This window comes from Brienomyrus brachyistius, chromosome 5, assembly GCF_023856365.1.
Source record: "Brienomyrus brachyistius isolate T26 chromosome 5, BBRACH_0.4, whole genome shotgun sequence".
Lineage (NCBI taxonomy): Eukaryota > Metazoa > Chordata > Actinopteri > Osteoglossiformes > Mormyridae > Brienomyrus > Brienomyrus brachyistius.
Window position 1 is genome coordinate 27,674,909 of NC_064537.1, and position 15,116 is coordinate 27,690,024.

The window sequence follows — 15,116 nt, forward strand, 5'->3', positions numbered from 1 at the left end:
GCGACCCACGGGTGGAGAATCAATACATCAAACCATAGTTAGGGCTTCAGTTATTCAAGCATAAGTTTGGTATGTTACTGACTGCCTTTTAGGGACTGCAACATGAGAAAATATTACTATTATTTTTTTTTTTCGAATGCTTGTGCATTTGCTTATATTGTGCACTGAATTTGTCATCAGAATTTTAATCAGTACTGACAGTAACAACCACAGAGATCTGACAGGCTTATTCTGGGATACCACAAACGTGGAAACAAGTCAAAACTGATGTACCTACCATTAGGCCCTTAGGCTAGAAGACAAATGCCAGGAGCAAAGTCATCACAGAGATTTTACTTAAAGCCTTGGCAATTTGGAGGTACCAATTGACCTTAGCATGTTTTTGGATTGTGCTGGGGGGGACAAATACTTCGGACTAAATTCAATAACTCAGTAGTTATTAGAGACTTAGAGAATCTTGTAATTTCTTTACTCAAACAGGAATTTGAAGAAGTTTCTGTCAATATAGTTTCAATAGATTTTTTTTTGTATCTTTGCTAACCACTGCACTGCTGTCATATAATCATAATCGTGACCTGTTTGATATCATTTTTATATTTGATTTAGTGGTTGAACAAAAAGACAAACGAAAGTATGATTTGAAGTTACAGCTCACAGTTCTGCTCCTGGTAGCCATTTACTCTTCATGAAAATCATCTTTGAACATCTTTGAATGAAATGAGCATTTTGACAGCCTAGTGGATAAGCGTCCTCATGCTCCCCAAAGTCAATCAATGATGAATCCTCAAATCACAAGCTAACTGTGCTGTTAGAGTTCATTGAAACTGGCTCCTAATGACTTCATCCATTTCATCCTTATTGCGTTATGCATAACTATTATTCCCCATTCTTATGCTCTCTTCTTTCTATCAGGTGAGAAAATATTTGTATGTTCAATTTGATTTTTTTTCTTTATAATTCCCTCCGTAAATTGTATTTTTTCAAACCATTTAGATTTGAGTAATTTAAAATTCTTTTTTTTACCTGCCTCATCACAGTTCCTAAATTGACCCGTCATGTATAATTCGAATTCTGAAATAAGGTAAGGTACTTTTTATCAAAATCTTCTATAATTGGCAGTTTCCTTACTGCATGCAGCACTTGCGGGATGAGAATACAGCAGTAATGTCGCATTTTATACAGCACCATGAATAGGGACGACCTGCTGAAATTAACCTGTGTCCCACCGTCGCTTTGTCAACCAGGGGTGGGAAGCTAATCCTTTAATGCAAAGCAGTTTCGAATTAGGAGAAACAGACCACTAACCACACTCCTATATAATCATCAATCTGGAATACTTTGTGGAAATGTGGACCTGTCCCTTTGCCAAGCCAAAAAAGTGCTTAGTTTCATTTACAGCTGTAGTCTTTGGGGGGCTTGTTGATGAAGTGTATTTGCCATCTTGTGAAACGCAGCTGTGATTTAATTTACCATAGTCTACGGAATTATTTGCCTTCTCCAGCATGTCTGAGCCGCACAATCTGTGCAGAAAATTTGCAATGCATGGCGTGTTTAAGAAATCAGTTTGTTTACTAGAATAGTCAGACTTCTTCCCCAATCAATCTACAGCCTGCCATGCCTGGATTTGGAGAGATATTAATTAAGAACTAATTAGGTACAGCTTTGCTGCTGACAAGGTCATGGTTTGTTTGCACTTGGTTTTAAACAAATATTCAGTCCATTGCTCTTTCTACCATATTCTGTGAGAGAACATTTTGTTGTAATGATTCTGGGTACACGGCCAATAAAAGCGGTAGTAAATGTCTTTATCATAAGCTGAATTTTACAGCTCAGCCTGCATATTCCATATTGAGAGGCTTGTCATGTTTGGAAAAGATATTTATCTTCAACCTATCCCTGTCACTGGCCATTGTCCTCACCTGTCTCAGAGCCACCACTGTCCTCCCAGTTGCCAAACACCCAATCGCCAGTAAAAGACTTCAGACCAGTTGCACTTACCCCCATTATTACCAAATGTTTGGGGAGCTTGGCACTTTCAAACATCTAAGCCACAATTCCAAAAGCCCTGGACAAACACCAACATGGCTTCTGACCTGGTAGATCCACAGAGGATGCCATCAACACTTTGCTACATATCGCTCTCACCCACCTTCAACACCTAGCCTCATACAGATGATTGTCATTATTTATAGCTCTGCATTTAACACCGTCATACCCTACCGGATCTACTGCAAGCTCTGTGAGCTGGGTCTTAGCCAGGCCATCTGTGCATGGATCTATGACTTTCAAACCAACCACCCCCAGACAGTAAGACTGAGTCCCCACCTTTCATCCACTTCTTGCTCAGCACTCAGCACTGGCACGCCCAGGGCCCATGTGCTCCGCCTGCTCCTCTATGCCCTCTACCCCTATGACTGTGTTCCAGCCCACGGAACAAACGTCACTCTGGAGTTTGCAAGGGACACCATGGTGGTGGAGCTGATCGCAGATGGCGACGGGTCAGCCTGCGCAGACGAGGTCCACAGGCTATCAACATTTGTTCGGAGAACAATCAGGCACTAAACACAAACAAGACCAAATAACTCATTATTGACTTCAAGAGAAGATGCACTGAGCCCACTACCATCAGGAGACATCTCATGGTACAACATCACCATAGCACTGACAAGGAAAGCACAACCAAGGCTCTACTTCCCACACACACTAAGGAACGTAATCTTAGACCAGTTGTTACTAGATTCTTTTTACCGTTGTTCTTTCGAAAGCATTGTAACCAGGGTGGGAGAGCAGAGAAGGTGTTGGCCTTAAAATCCAGTGAACATGAGTTCTTGTGGGTCTGAACCCTGCACTTGCTAAATCAATTAACAGTGTTCCTGTACCTCAACAGATAGCGCATTCTGCTAACAACACAAACATTTTCGAAATCTTTCCATTGTCTAGTCCAGGGGTCTCCAACTCCGGTTCTGGAGAGCTACTATCCAGTAGGTTTTCTGTGCCACTTGGCTTCTGATGAGCCAAACCTGTTCCTGGTATTTACCTGAGAGCAGGTGTGGCTCATCAGAATCCAGGTATGATAGAAAACCTACTGGACGGTAGTTCTCCAGGACCGGAGTTGGAGACCCTTGGTTTAGTGATATAAACCCAGGTCACCAATTATGAAGGTCTTGGCTTCAAAACCAAAAATTGTTTGTAGGCTATGCCAATCTTTAAGGGTAAATAACATGTGACCAGCAGAGTGGTGCAGTGGAAGCCTGTTGAGCCCATAACCCAGAGGTTGTTGGATAAAAGTCATTCTCTGCGAGAACCTTTTGTGGGTGGTGAGTGGCTCACCATACTAAGATTGCTGGTTTGACCCCTAACCTCAGCAGAACAGTCACATGTTCTTAACCCCAAGCTTCAGGGACATGCTGGCTGAACCTGTGCTGTGACCCCCCCCCCCCCCAACTTGCTCTCACTTGCATGTGTGTCTCATGGTGAGCAAGACAGGGTAGGCAAAGAGAAGTACTCCTATGTACCTGTACTCGTACTTGTGAATATGGCAAATAAAGGGTTTCTATTCAACTGCTCTGCAGTGAATCATCAGGAATCCAGGGAAGATTGGCAGCACTCTGCTACCTTCCCTGCAAGGCAACTATAACTCTCATTGTCTTTGAAGAGCCAAGAACATCCTCAGTCAAGCATCACACCCTGGAAACTATTTCTTTACACTGTTGCCATCCAGTAGAAGGTACAGGGCAGTCAAAGCCCACACTGCCAGACTTAAGAACAGCTTTTACTGCACTGCAGTAACCAGGCACTAAAGGGCTCTTCCTAACCACGATGCACATACCACCATGTACTACCCATCCATATTTACTGAGTATTTCATATTTTGCATAATAAGCAATTGAATCTTGAATCTCTTTGACTGTCTGCGATTCACTCTCCCTGAGTGTGATCAGAAGACCTTAGCTGTGATGTTCAGCATTTCCCCTTTGAATCATCTGTTTATCCACTTCTTTATGTTGTCAGACAAACACAATCATTGCAGTTGACACAAAATAGAAGATGGAGTAGACAGCGAGTCCCTTAAGTGAGATTAAATTGCTTTAGTACAGTCAGTCTTGCCCATAGCCGTTCATTGTTTCATGGTAACGACAAATAAATCATGCATCAAAGGGCTCTACACTAAAAATAAAATATTACGCACGTGATGGACACTAATGGCTTTGAATTCATAAGTACTGAGCAAATCTGTGTACAATCAGTTTCCTTTTATTCTGTTGAAAAACCAGTATGAATTTTTTAAACGAAGCTGCCATATTTATGTATTTTTCAATTTGTTTGTTTGTTCGTGCAAATTAACCATACATGCATATATCTGACTGAAACCTCTATACTTACACCCTGTATTCACGGTAAGGTCTTTGCTCTAATTGCCGATACAGTCTCATTGGTGTATGTTGATGTATGGGGGGGGCCCAAAAATATGACACATAATTGGACAGTCATTGTCCAATACATTATCCACTATTTACAAATAAGAATAAATATTTTCTCTTTCTTGGTGAAAAGAAGCAGATGGGTTATCCTCTGTACTCCTACAGAGTGGTTAGCACTGTTGCCTCACACTTCTAGAGCCAGGGTTTGAGTTTCCATCATGGCCCTATGTGTTGATTTATTTTAAAACTTACCTGGAGTTTGCATGTTCTCCCCATGTCATTTTGGGGTTTCCCACCACAGTCCAAAAACATGCTGAAGTTAATTGGAGTTCCATGTCTGAGTGAATGGTGTGTGAGTGTGCCCTGCGATGGGTTGGCACTCCATCCTGGGTTGTTCCCAGTCTTGCGCTTGTAGTCTCCAAGATGGACTCTGTACCCCCTGCAACCCTGAACAGGATTAGTGGGTTCAGAAAATGGATGGATGGATGGATGGATGGATGGATGGAGGATAAGTGGTTACAAAAAATGGGTGGATGGATTTTCCCCTGCCTTTGTGCTCACGATACAATCAATATCACCTAGCCAGCCTACGTTTGAAGAAGTCAGTATGAATCCCAACGCATGAATAAAATGGTGACGTTAAAGTGTGGTTATCAGAAAAGAAAATTAAGGTTGTAAGAGAAAAATAGTGGACAACTGCTCACTCAATATTTCTCAGCGGAAATCTGTTTGTTTACAGTATGCTGTGTTTTCTTAGGGGTGTAATAGTACAAAGCTCGGTTTTGAGTTTACAGTCTGGTGCAATTTCGGCATAGCAGAGAAAATTAAATGAATGAAAATTAAATATTCATTCATTTAATTTTGCATTCCAAACCGAAAGCAACCAAATGGAGTATGACAAATACATGAACTGATACCGTACTGGTGTGGATCAATAATCCATCTCCATGTGGTGCAGATGAGTCAGTTACTTCAAATTCTATAGGTAATGTTAACATTGGTAAAATTAACTTGTTAGTCCCACAGATAATTGTTTAATATAATGCACTTGCTAACTTATTATTACCTCCTAATTAAAAAGGAGTTTATAGCAGAGGTTGGAGAAAGATAACGGTATTCACACCTGCTATTTAAATAGGCGTATCATGCAGAAACACAGCTTCAGCAAACCCACCTGACTAAATCGGGAAGCCAATATGATATACTGTCATGGGGCCCAAAACGTTTAGCGGTGCTCCTGTCTATGTACACTGGCAGGGTTCAGGGAAATTCATATCAACAAAATTACTGTTTTTTTGCAAAGGATGGCAAGCCAACATTGTGTCATTCTCCTTCTCTTTAACATCTTCTAGTTGTCCTTCTAGTCTTGTCTCAGATCACATCAATGTTCCCCAGTGCCCATTTTCTCACGTGGTGCTGAGATAAAATGAAGATTTTTGCTAATGCAGGGAGAAACTTCGCATCAAAACACACAGCTGTCCCCGGCCAATGAGAAGTAAGATATCAGATGACTGACAGCACAACATGCCACTCACATTGAGTTTAAAGGCATGGCTCCCTCCCACTGCTAATTTCTTCATGTAATAATGCTGTTGTAGAAGTGAAACAGTGAATCATCATAGTGGGAATGAGGCTACAGCCTATGGAGACTCTGTTGCATAGTCTGTGGGCCATGAGGTTACGCTGTTTTAGAGAGGAGAGGTACTACGTCGGAGGGATGTGAAGCTCATTATTTCAGCACTGCCACTTAAAACAAAACCAGCCTGCGTTTCATCACGAAGATGTGGAAAAAGTCACCTCAGTTAGAAACAATCTGCAGCCGCTTTCCGTCGCTGAAGGACACCAAGGTTCAGAAGAAGCTGCCTTCCCAGAAGCCAAATCTGCTGCCACTTCACAACGAGGCTCCTTCTATCTCACTTAAACTCTTCACGGTTTCCAAGTTTTTCCCTGTCGCTTCATGGATGTGCAGGTTGAATCAGTACAGAAATAAGTAACTTATTAGAACTGAGTATACTGTGAAATGGTCTCTGATGGGCCTCCTTTCCTGTGGAAGCGGTTATATAACATTCATACACATTTAAGGCAGCTAATAGATTGCAACATAATAAAATAACTGGATCAGCATTAGTAAGAAAACATTTATTTTGTTCAAAGCTGAGTATTTGGATGCCAGGCAGGGTACTGAGAAGGGAGGGTTGGACCATCTGGCGGAAAGCAGTACAGACAAGGACAGAGTACAGACAAGGACAGAGTACAGACATGGACAGAGTACAGACAAGGACAGAGTACAGACATGGACAGAGTACAGACAAGGACAGAGCAGACTAGAAGTGGGTAATTCAGGTCAAGGGAGGAAAAGTCCAGAGATTTTGTTTCAACCAACCAGCTGAGTATAAAGAGTCACAGTCACAGAGAACTCAACTGGTTGGTTGAAAGAAAACCCTAGTTTGGGCTTTTCCTCTCTGGACCCGAACTACCCTCCTCTGGAAGACAGACAGACCTCCTGCAGAGTCAGACTCCGACACCGGAGCCTGAAGCCATAAGACGACAGCACTGTTTATTGGGTTTCCACAACATCATTAATTTACTCATGCCAAGCAATTAGTTTGCATTTCCCTTTCATCCGTCTAGCACATTATCTTCAGTGAAGGAACAAGGATTTGTTGCACTTTAAATTCACGGGCCAAGCATACCGAGAGACCTTGGTGTAAGCAGATTATTGTAGCAACAAAGTAATTTTATCTTTTTGCAAAATGGAGGCTGGCGTTAGCCTAAAAGACGGGCATATTAAACTCAGATATCCTGCTATTGTATGGCATTGTAATAAATCATGAAAAGGCATTAAACAGAAATCTCCAAGCCTGTGATGATCCCCCAGCAAGGGCGCCTCCTGCTCACAGTCACACATAGATAGAATAGAAAGCCCTCCAGTCTTGGGCAAATACTGTGCTTCTGTCCTAGTAATAAATAATTACTTTTTTATTATTAATGAAATCATAAAATCTTACCTGATTGTGAAGAGAATCCAAAGTAATCTAAAAAATATAATCTAAAAATGTCACTCACGGCAAAGAAACTGATAACGCTTTAACGCTGGTGAGTTGCTTAATACAAGTACAGACCTTGATCATAAAAAATGCACAAAATTTACATGCAAAATGTTTAGCAGATGGCTGAACAAGTATAAGTAAATGATGAGATTAAAATCAAATTTCTGTAGAGTAAGTGATGTGTAAATCAAACCTTTGCAAACAGTTATGTACTTCATGGGCTTACACAGAACAGACAGTATTAATGTTTGGGTTAAGCGACCCAAAGGACCAGAAGTGTAATTTTGCTAGCTAGACATTTACAAATATGCACATTTTTAAAAAGAAATTGCAGGTGACTAGATGTCCCTGATTTTTTAGGTTGGCATAAGGAAACCAGAGACTGACGATAAAGTATAACATATAATGTCAATGGTATACGTGCTATGACATATAATGTCAATGGTATATGTGCTGTAACATATAATGTCAATGGTAACATATTTTTAAAGGTATTATGAAAACTAAAATGGTACAATACAATTCCCACATTCTTTTTCTGTAATCTTTTTTTTTGATAAAGGAATACATTTTCAAATGAAATGGAATTTTGTGTTGCTGTTATATTGTGTTGTATAAGTTCCTCACTAATCATAGAGCTATGAAAATCTACAATTCAGAATGCACTAAAAGGCTTAGCTATTTACTTTGACTTTTAAGCCTCTGCAGACAGCCGTTTGAAAGCCTGGCTGCCTTTTTGTTAGAGCCCAGGCTTCCCCGGGGCCATGCGAGGACGTTTGCTCAGTGCTTGCTGACCTGCTCCATTGTTCCTTTCCCTTTTTGCGTGTGATTATTGTGCAGCGGAAAGGTGCCTCTTCTGCCTGCCCTCTGGTCTCCCGCGGCAGGTTCTGCAGTAGGATCTGCATGTACTATGCCCCATTCCATCTTCCCTTTAATCTTCACATAGCTGTTCCTGCAAATCAAAATTCTAGGAGTGCATTGCTTTATTGTAGGGATAGATGACCAGGGCAGGCTGGGCTGTTTGTTTGACTTTCACGATGGCTGAATGAATATATGTAGTGTTCTCTTGGTGCGCATTACCCAAAGGAGACCCATCCCTCTCTCTGTGTTCACTATCTGCCAGAGCCCTGTCTGCTGGTTCTTGTTTAGTGTCACCCGGAGACTCATCTCTCGCTCTGCTCGTCTGTATGCAAGAGTCTGAAAAAGCATTAATGTATAAATTTTGCTGTCCTGTTTTGTTGCTTCCTGGAGCTCCTTTAGTTTTAATAAAGCCTTTTTACCTGACAGTTTGTTTTCCGTCATGAGCTGCCATGTCACACTTCTTTCATTTGACTATGAGTAACACTTTACTCAAAAGGGCACAAACAAAACACACCGCTCAAAAAAAATTAAAGGAACACTTTGAAAACACATCGGCTCTCAATGGGAAAAAAATCTATACTGATATGGACTGGGTAATGTGTTAGGAACGAAAGGATGCCACATCGTTTTATGGAAATAAAGATTATCAACCCACAGAGGGCTGAATACAAAGACACCCTGAAAATCAAAGTGAAAAAATGACGCGGCAGGCTAGTCCATTTTGCCGAAATCTCATTGCAGAAACTCATTGAAGAGTGAGAATCGTACTCAGTAGTTTGTATGGCTCCCACGTGGTTGTATGCATGCCTGACAATGTCGGGGCATGGTCCTAATGAGACCACGGATGGTGTCCTGGGGGATCTCCTCTCAGATCTGGACCAGGGTATCACTGAGCTTCTGGACAGTCTGAGGTGCAACCTGGTGGCATCGGATGGACGAAACATAATGTCCCAGAGGTGTTCTATTGGATTTAGGTCAGGCGAGCGTGGGGGGTAGTCAATGGTATCAATTCCTTCATCCTCCAGGAACTGCCTACATGCTCTTGCTACATGAGGCCGGGTATTGTCGTGCATCAGGAGAAACCCAAAACCCACCGCACCAGCATAGGGTCTGACAATGGGTCCAAAGATTTCATTCCGATACCTAATGGCAGTCAAGGTGCCGTTGTCTAGCCTGTAGAGGATTGTGCGTCCCTCCATGGATATGCCTTACAAGACCATCACTGACCCACCACCAAACCGGTCATGCTGAACAATGATACAGGCAGCATAACGTTCTCCATGGCTTCTCCAGACCCTTTCATGTCTGTCACATGTGCTCATGGTGAACCTGCTCTCATCTGTGAAAAGCACAGGGCACCAGTGGTGGACCTGCCAATTCTGGCATATTCTATGGCAAATGCCAATCGAGCGCCATGGTGCCGGGCAGTGAGCACAGGGTCCACTAGAGGACGTCGGAACCTCAGGACACCCTCATGAAGTCTGTTTCTGATTCTTTGGTCAGAGACATTCACACCAGTTTCCTGCTGGAGGTCATTTTGCAGGGCTCTGGCAGTATTCATCCTGTTCCTCCTTGCACAAAGGAGCAGATACTGGTCCTGCTGACAGGTTAAGGACCTTCTACGGCCCTGTCCAGCTCTCCTAGAGTAACTGCCTGTCTCCTGGAATCTACTCCATGCCCGTGAGACTGTGCTGGGAGACACAGCAAAACTTCTGGCAAATGCATGTATTGATGCGCCATCCTGGAGGAGTTGGTCTACCTGTGCAACCTCTGTAGGGTCCCGGTATCGCCTCATGCTACCGGTAGTGACACTGATCGTAGCCAAATGCAAAACTAGTGAAAACAATCAGAAAAGAGGTGGAGGGAAAAATGTTTTGGGGGTCGTCTCATTGTTGCCCCTCTAGTTCACCTGTTGTTAATTTCATTAACACCTAAGCAGCTGAAACTGATTAACAACCCCCTCTGCTACTTAACTGAACAGATCAATATCTCAGAAGTTTAATTGACGTGTTCCTTTCATTTTTTTGAGCAGTGTATTATGCTCTTACTTATGCATTAATTAACCACAAACAAAATCTTAGTTACATATTTATTTCATGTTAACACACAATTCATTAATGATGAATTTTCTAAAGCAGTTATTGTATTTGTTACTGTATTTGTTAATTCTGTTAATCTTACTGAACTGCTGAAAGAAATACTGAAGGAACCAGTCATGAATTACACAAGTTAATACTAATAATTATATAATGTCATATCTGATCACCATTAATAAGTCATTATGCATTTTTTATGTCAAGTAGAAACTATATTTGTTTATTATTTGTGCTTAAGTAGTAATTGAGTTATTACTAAGTATGTTTGCCCCATCAAGTAAAGTGTTACCGACTGTCCAGTGTTAAGGGGTCCATTTACCCCTCCTAGAAAATTACAGTTCTATGCAAAAGTTTTATGTAGTCGAAGAAAATGCCGATAGCTGTTCGTCCAGATAGTACATATATATTAGCTCAGAAAATCAATGACAAAACAATATATGCAAATGAATAGTAACATGACAAAAATAGGAAGACTTTCTCCCATTCTCCAAAAAGTTACTGATGTCTATTTGGATGGCTAGATGAACACCACTTCAGTTCCCAAACCTCTCCTCAGGGGCACCTCTGCCATTCCATGTATTCGTTAACATTCACCACCAGCTCAGTTAATTAATTAAGTGAATTAGGTAACTTAACAAGGAATTGATTAGCCTAACATGGTGTGCTAGTGGTCGAGTCGTCAATCATGGGTGTATTGTATGGTTATTGCGTATAGTAGGGTGAGTTAAGAAGAGGATTTCTCAGTGGCTAAGCTAACACATTTAGACAGATATATTTTCACAGTTTTACATCAACATCAAGATCTTTTTAACATCATTTTCTTTGACTGGACAAGACTTCTGCACCATTCTGAATAACTGCTGTTAAGACCTCAAGACTTTTATTGCATTGTATAATATCACCAGGTTTGTGTAGCTATTTAGCTACATAGCATGTGTGATATTGGCCCCTTTTGATAACGTCTCCTTGGAGACCTTGGCTGGCTGTCCATTGTAACCTGCCGTACAGGATGATGACCTGCCTTATTACTCTTGTTCTGCCTCATCTAGCAGACCAAGCTTTCCCTCATCCACAGCGGAGCCTCTCACCGCTAAAACCATGCCGTGATACGTCCTCGCATGCAGTCTAAATGTCAGGCTCATCTTCTCTCCCAAATGCTTCCCTCATTTGTTCTGCTTTCATTTATGCTTCACTTTATCTTGAGCTCAGGTGCTGCTTGACGCTTTCACCACAACAATTTTTCATCCTTTCCTTTAAAAAGCCTAGTTTTCCATCCATTTTCCAAACCACTTATCATACTGGGTCGCAGGGGGTCCGGAGCCTATCCTGGAACGAATGGGCACGAGGCAGGGAACAACTCAGGATGGGGGCCAGCCCATCGCAGGGCACACTCACACACCATTCACACCTAGGGGCAATTTAGCAACTCCAATTAGCCTCAGCATGTCTTTGGACTGTGGGGGGAAACCGGAGTACCCGGAGGAAACCCCTCGACGACATGGGGAGAACATGCAAACTCCACACACATGTGACCCAGCCGGAGACTCGAACCTGGGTCCCAAAAGCATGAGGCAACAGTGCTAATCACTGCACCACCATGCCACCCCAAGACTAGTTTTGCTTTCACTATTAGTCTTCTGTCATAATTTTATTACCATATTTTAGCTGTGACCAATTGCCTTGCTTTGTTCCTATGTTTATACTATGTCATTGTTCTGGTTGTGGTAAAGGGCTACGTTTTAGCTTCTGATGACCTATCCATGAAGAAAAGTATCTCTCTGAGCATTGTTATAACACCATGAACAGCTGGGTGGATTATTAGCATTAAGCACCCAAGGGACTGCTATCTGTAATCACATATAACATTACCATAATGCAGCGTGACAAGCATACCTTCAGAAAACTTTTCAAAGGACAATTATGAGAAGCTTAAGCTTCTGTGAGGAATCTTTACTGCAGTTTTTCACAACCCGATCTTCCGGGACATCCAGATGGTCCACATTTTTGCTCCTTCCCAGCTCCCTTCCCAGTGCATTTTGAGGTCTGGGGTGGGGGGGTCCTGGAGAGCCACTCTGAGAAGCAGTGCTTTACTGAATGTCCGATATCTTAAACATCTATGTGCTTCACCGAATGTCAAAATATTTTCAGTTAGAGAATGTTCAGTGTCAACGATGATTATTAAAATTAATAGAATTGCACCAGCAGGAGGCAGAATTATGGCAAGGGGCTGGGTGCTTAAGAATAAAACTCGGGGGGGAGCAAACATGTCCACTGCATTTAGGAATTTTGGAGAGTGGAATAGGGAAATTATCTTTGTACCTTCATGCTATAAGAAGACAAGTAAAAAAGTGTATAAGATAAAAAACATACGTTCTAGCATACAAGGTAAAAAAACCATACATACAAGAATACAAGATAAAAATAACAAGTAAACTAGGAGCCTCACAAGAGACAGTGACCACTTGGTATCTTTCTAACACTTCAGATTAGCAGTTCATGCAATCAGCGACTGACTCCCGGTGTTTTGTGGCGGGAGGGTAGACGCATTGCGATGTTTTCGCACCTCCACAGAAAATGATCACCAGCCTTGTTCCTACAAATGCCCCAGATACCAAAACCCAGTCGACCCATTTTGTGTCTGACACTTCATTAGAGTTTAAATGGGGTCAGACAGGCAGCAGTGAAGCACCGAAGAAACTGAAGCCGTCCTTCGTGAGGCCAAGGCAGCCACACACCAGGGTGAGCAGCCCTCGCCTCTCCTCTCTTCTGGGGGATTTTGCTTCTTTTTGATGGGTTTCTAACCGTTTCTGCAGCATCCTTTGCATTATATCTCTGTGTTTTTAAAGTGATTTTATTTCAGTCAAGGTCTGACATTCTGTTCCCTTCCTGACAGACCTCTGCCGCTGTATTTCTCCAGTTCTATGATTCAAACTGCATTCTCCTGTTTTCACAGCTTGCAGCCACTCGGCCCACATTAATAATAATAATCGATACTTTATTGATCCCCGTAGGGAAATTGTCTTCACGCCTCCCACAACTTGCTCTTTTTTCATAGAGGAAGTTGTCTGCGAAGGGCTGCCACCCGTAGCGGCGCCCAGGGAGCTGAGGGTTAAGGGCCTTGTTCAAGGACCCACAGGCTGAGGCTGGGTTTGAACCTGCGACAGGCACACAGGCTTAGCCCACAGAGCCACATGCTGCTTAGGGACTCGGGAGGGGTGTTCACATACCCGTCTGCATGACTTACGATTGAAAATGTTCATAATGAAGCTGCTTCACAAATCAGACAGAGGTAGACAGACGGGTTACATTGTTTTCCTCAATTTTGTTCGCATAGTGCAGCGAAGGACCTGAAAGGCAGGGCCGGCCCACCCTGCAGGTGGCATAAGCATTTCTCAGGGGGGCAGGGGGGTGCAAAAGAGCGAGTGACAAAAGAAGAAATACCTCCAAGTTCTACTCCATGAGTTTACAGCTATTTACACTAGTTTTAATATTTCATTGCCTTTGTGAAACAGACGCTGGTTAGCCAGTTAGCAGCCAGATACCCTGTGATACTGAAATGTTCTTAATATAAATGAATTGACAGACTTTGTTTTATGCTGCTCCGGGGGAGGAGTGTTCAGCAGAATCTCACACAGGGCAGCAGTGCAGCCAGGGCCGGCCTTGTGCAAATGTGCAACTACCACTTTGCAACACGATTACTCTTAAGAAGTTGTTTATGAATGCTTTCTAATCAGATTATTACTTTGGTTGTAACACTTTGTAAGAAATGAATAGAAAATTATAGTTATAGATTTATAAAGTTATAACTGTTTTATTTACTAATGACTTGCTGCCATTTATTAGTGGGAAAGGGAACCTTGTTGTAAAATGGTACCAAAGTATGCAGATGCAAACATATAGGTATGGAAAAGATTAAGAGACGACAGAACAAGTTTTTGCTTCACTCATCTCTCAATTTAAGTGTGTTTGTCTACGAATAATATATATTTTTGCAGCCTGGTTCTTCTCTGTTTCTCCTTAATGAAGGGCATCTTCCTTGCTTTATGGGACTTCGGTCCTGCTTCTAGGCCTGATGTGAACTGTCCCAGCAGTGCACTTCACACCTGCACTTAATGCTTCCCATTCCTTTGACGGTCATTTGATGTCATCCTACGATTGATGAGAAACTGTCACATAAGTTAACGGTCATGTCTGCCATTAAAAAGTCGCTTCCCTTTACCTGGCTGGTTTCCAGTCGTTCCCAGTGACTCCTGCTTCACCTTGTTCTTGCGTGCGGCTGCCTTAGAAGCGTTGTGCCTGGAAGCAGCCTGCTGTGTAGTGCAGCCTTCTGCCAGCAGAACCGGGATTGAAGCAGGATATAAAAATGCAGATTTTTTTTAATATAGAGCGGTCTCTTATTTTTTTTCCAGAGCTGTATATTGTAAAAACTCAAAAGTGTGAAGACACAGAGAAAAAACACTCGTGTTCAAAACTGAATATAAACAAAAATAAATACTTTCCATCTGTTTGAGTTTCCACTGGGTGCTCTGGGTTCTTTCTAGTGACCAATTAGATGAACTGGTGTCTCTGAATTGCCCATAGTGTGTGTGTGTGTGTGTGTGTGTGTGTGTGTGTGTGTGTGTGTGTGTGTGTGTGTGTGTGTGTGTGTGTGTGTGAGCGGGTATACCTATCCTTATGGGGACACAATG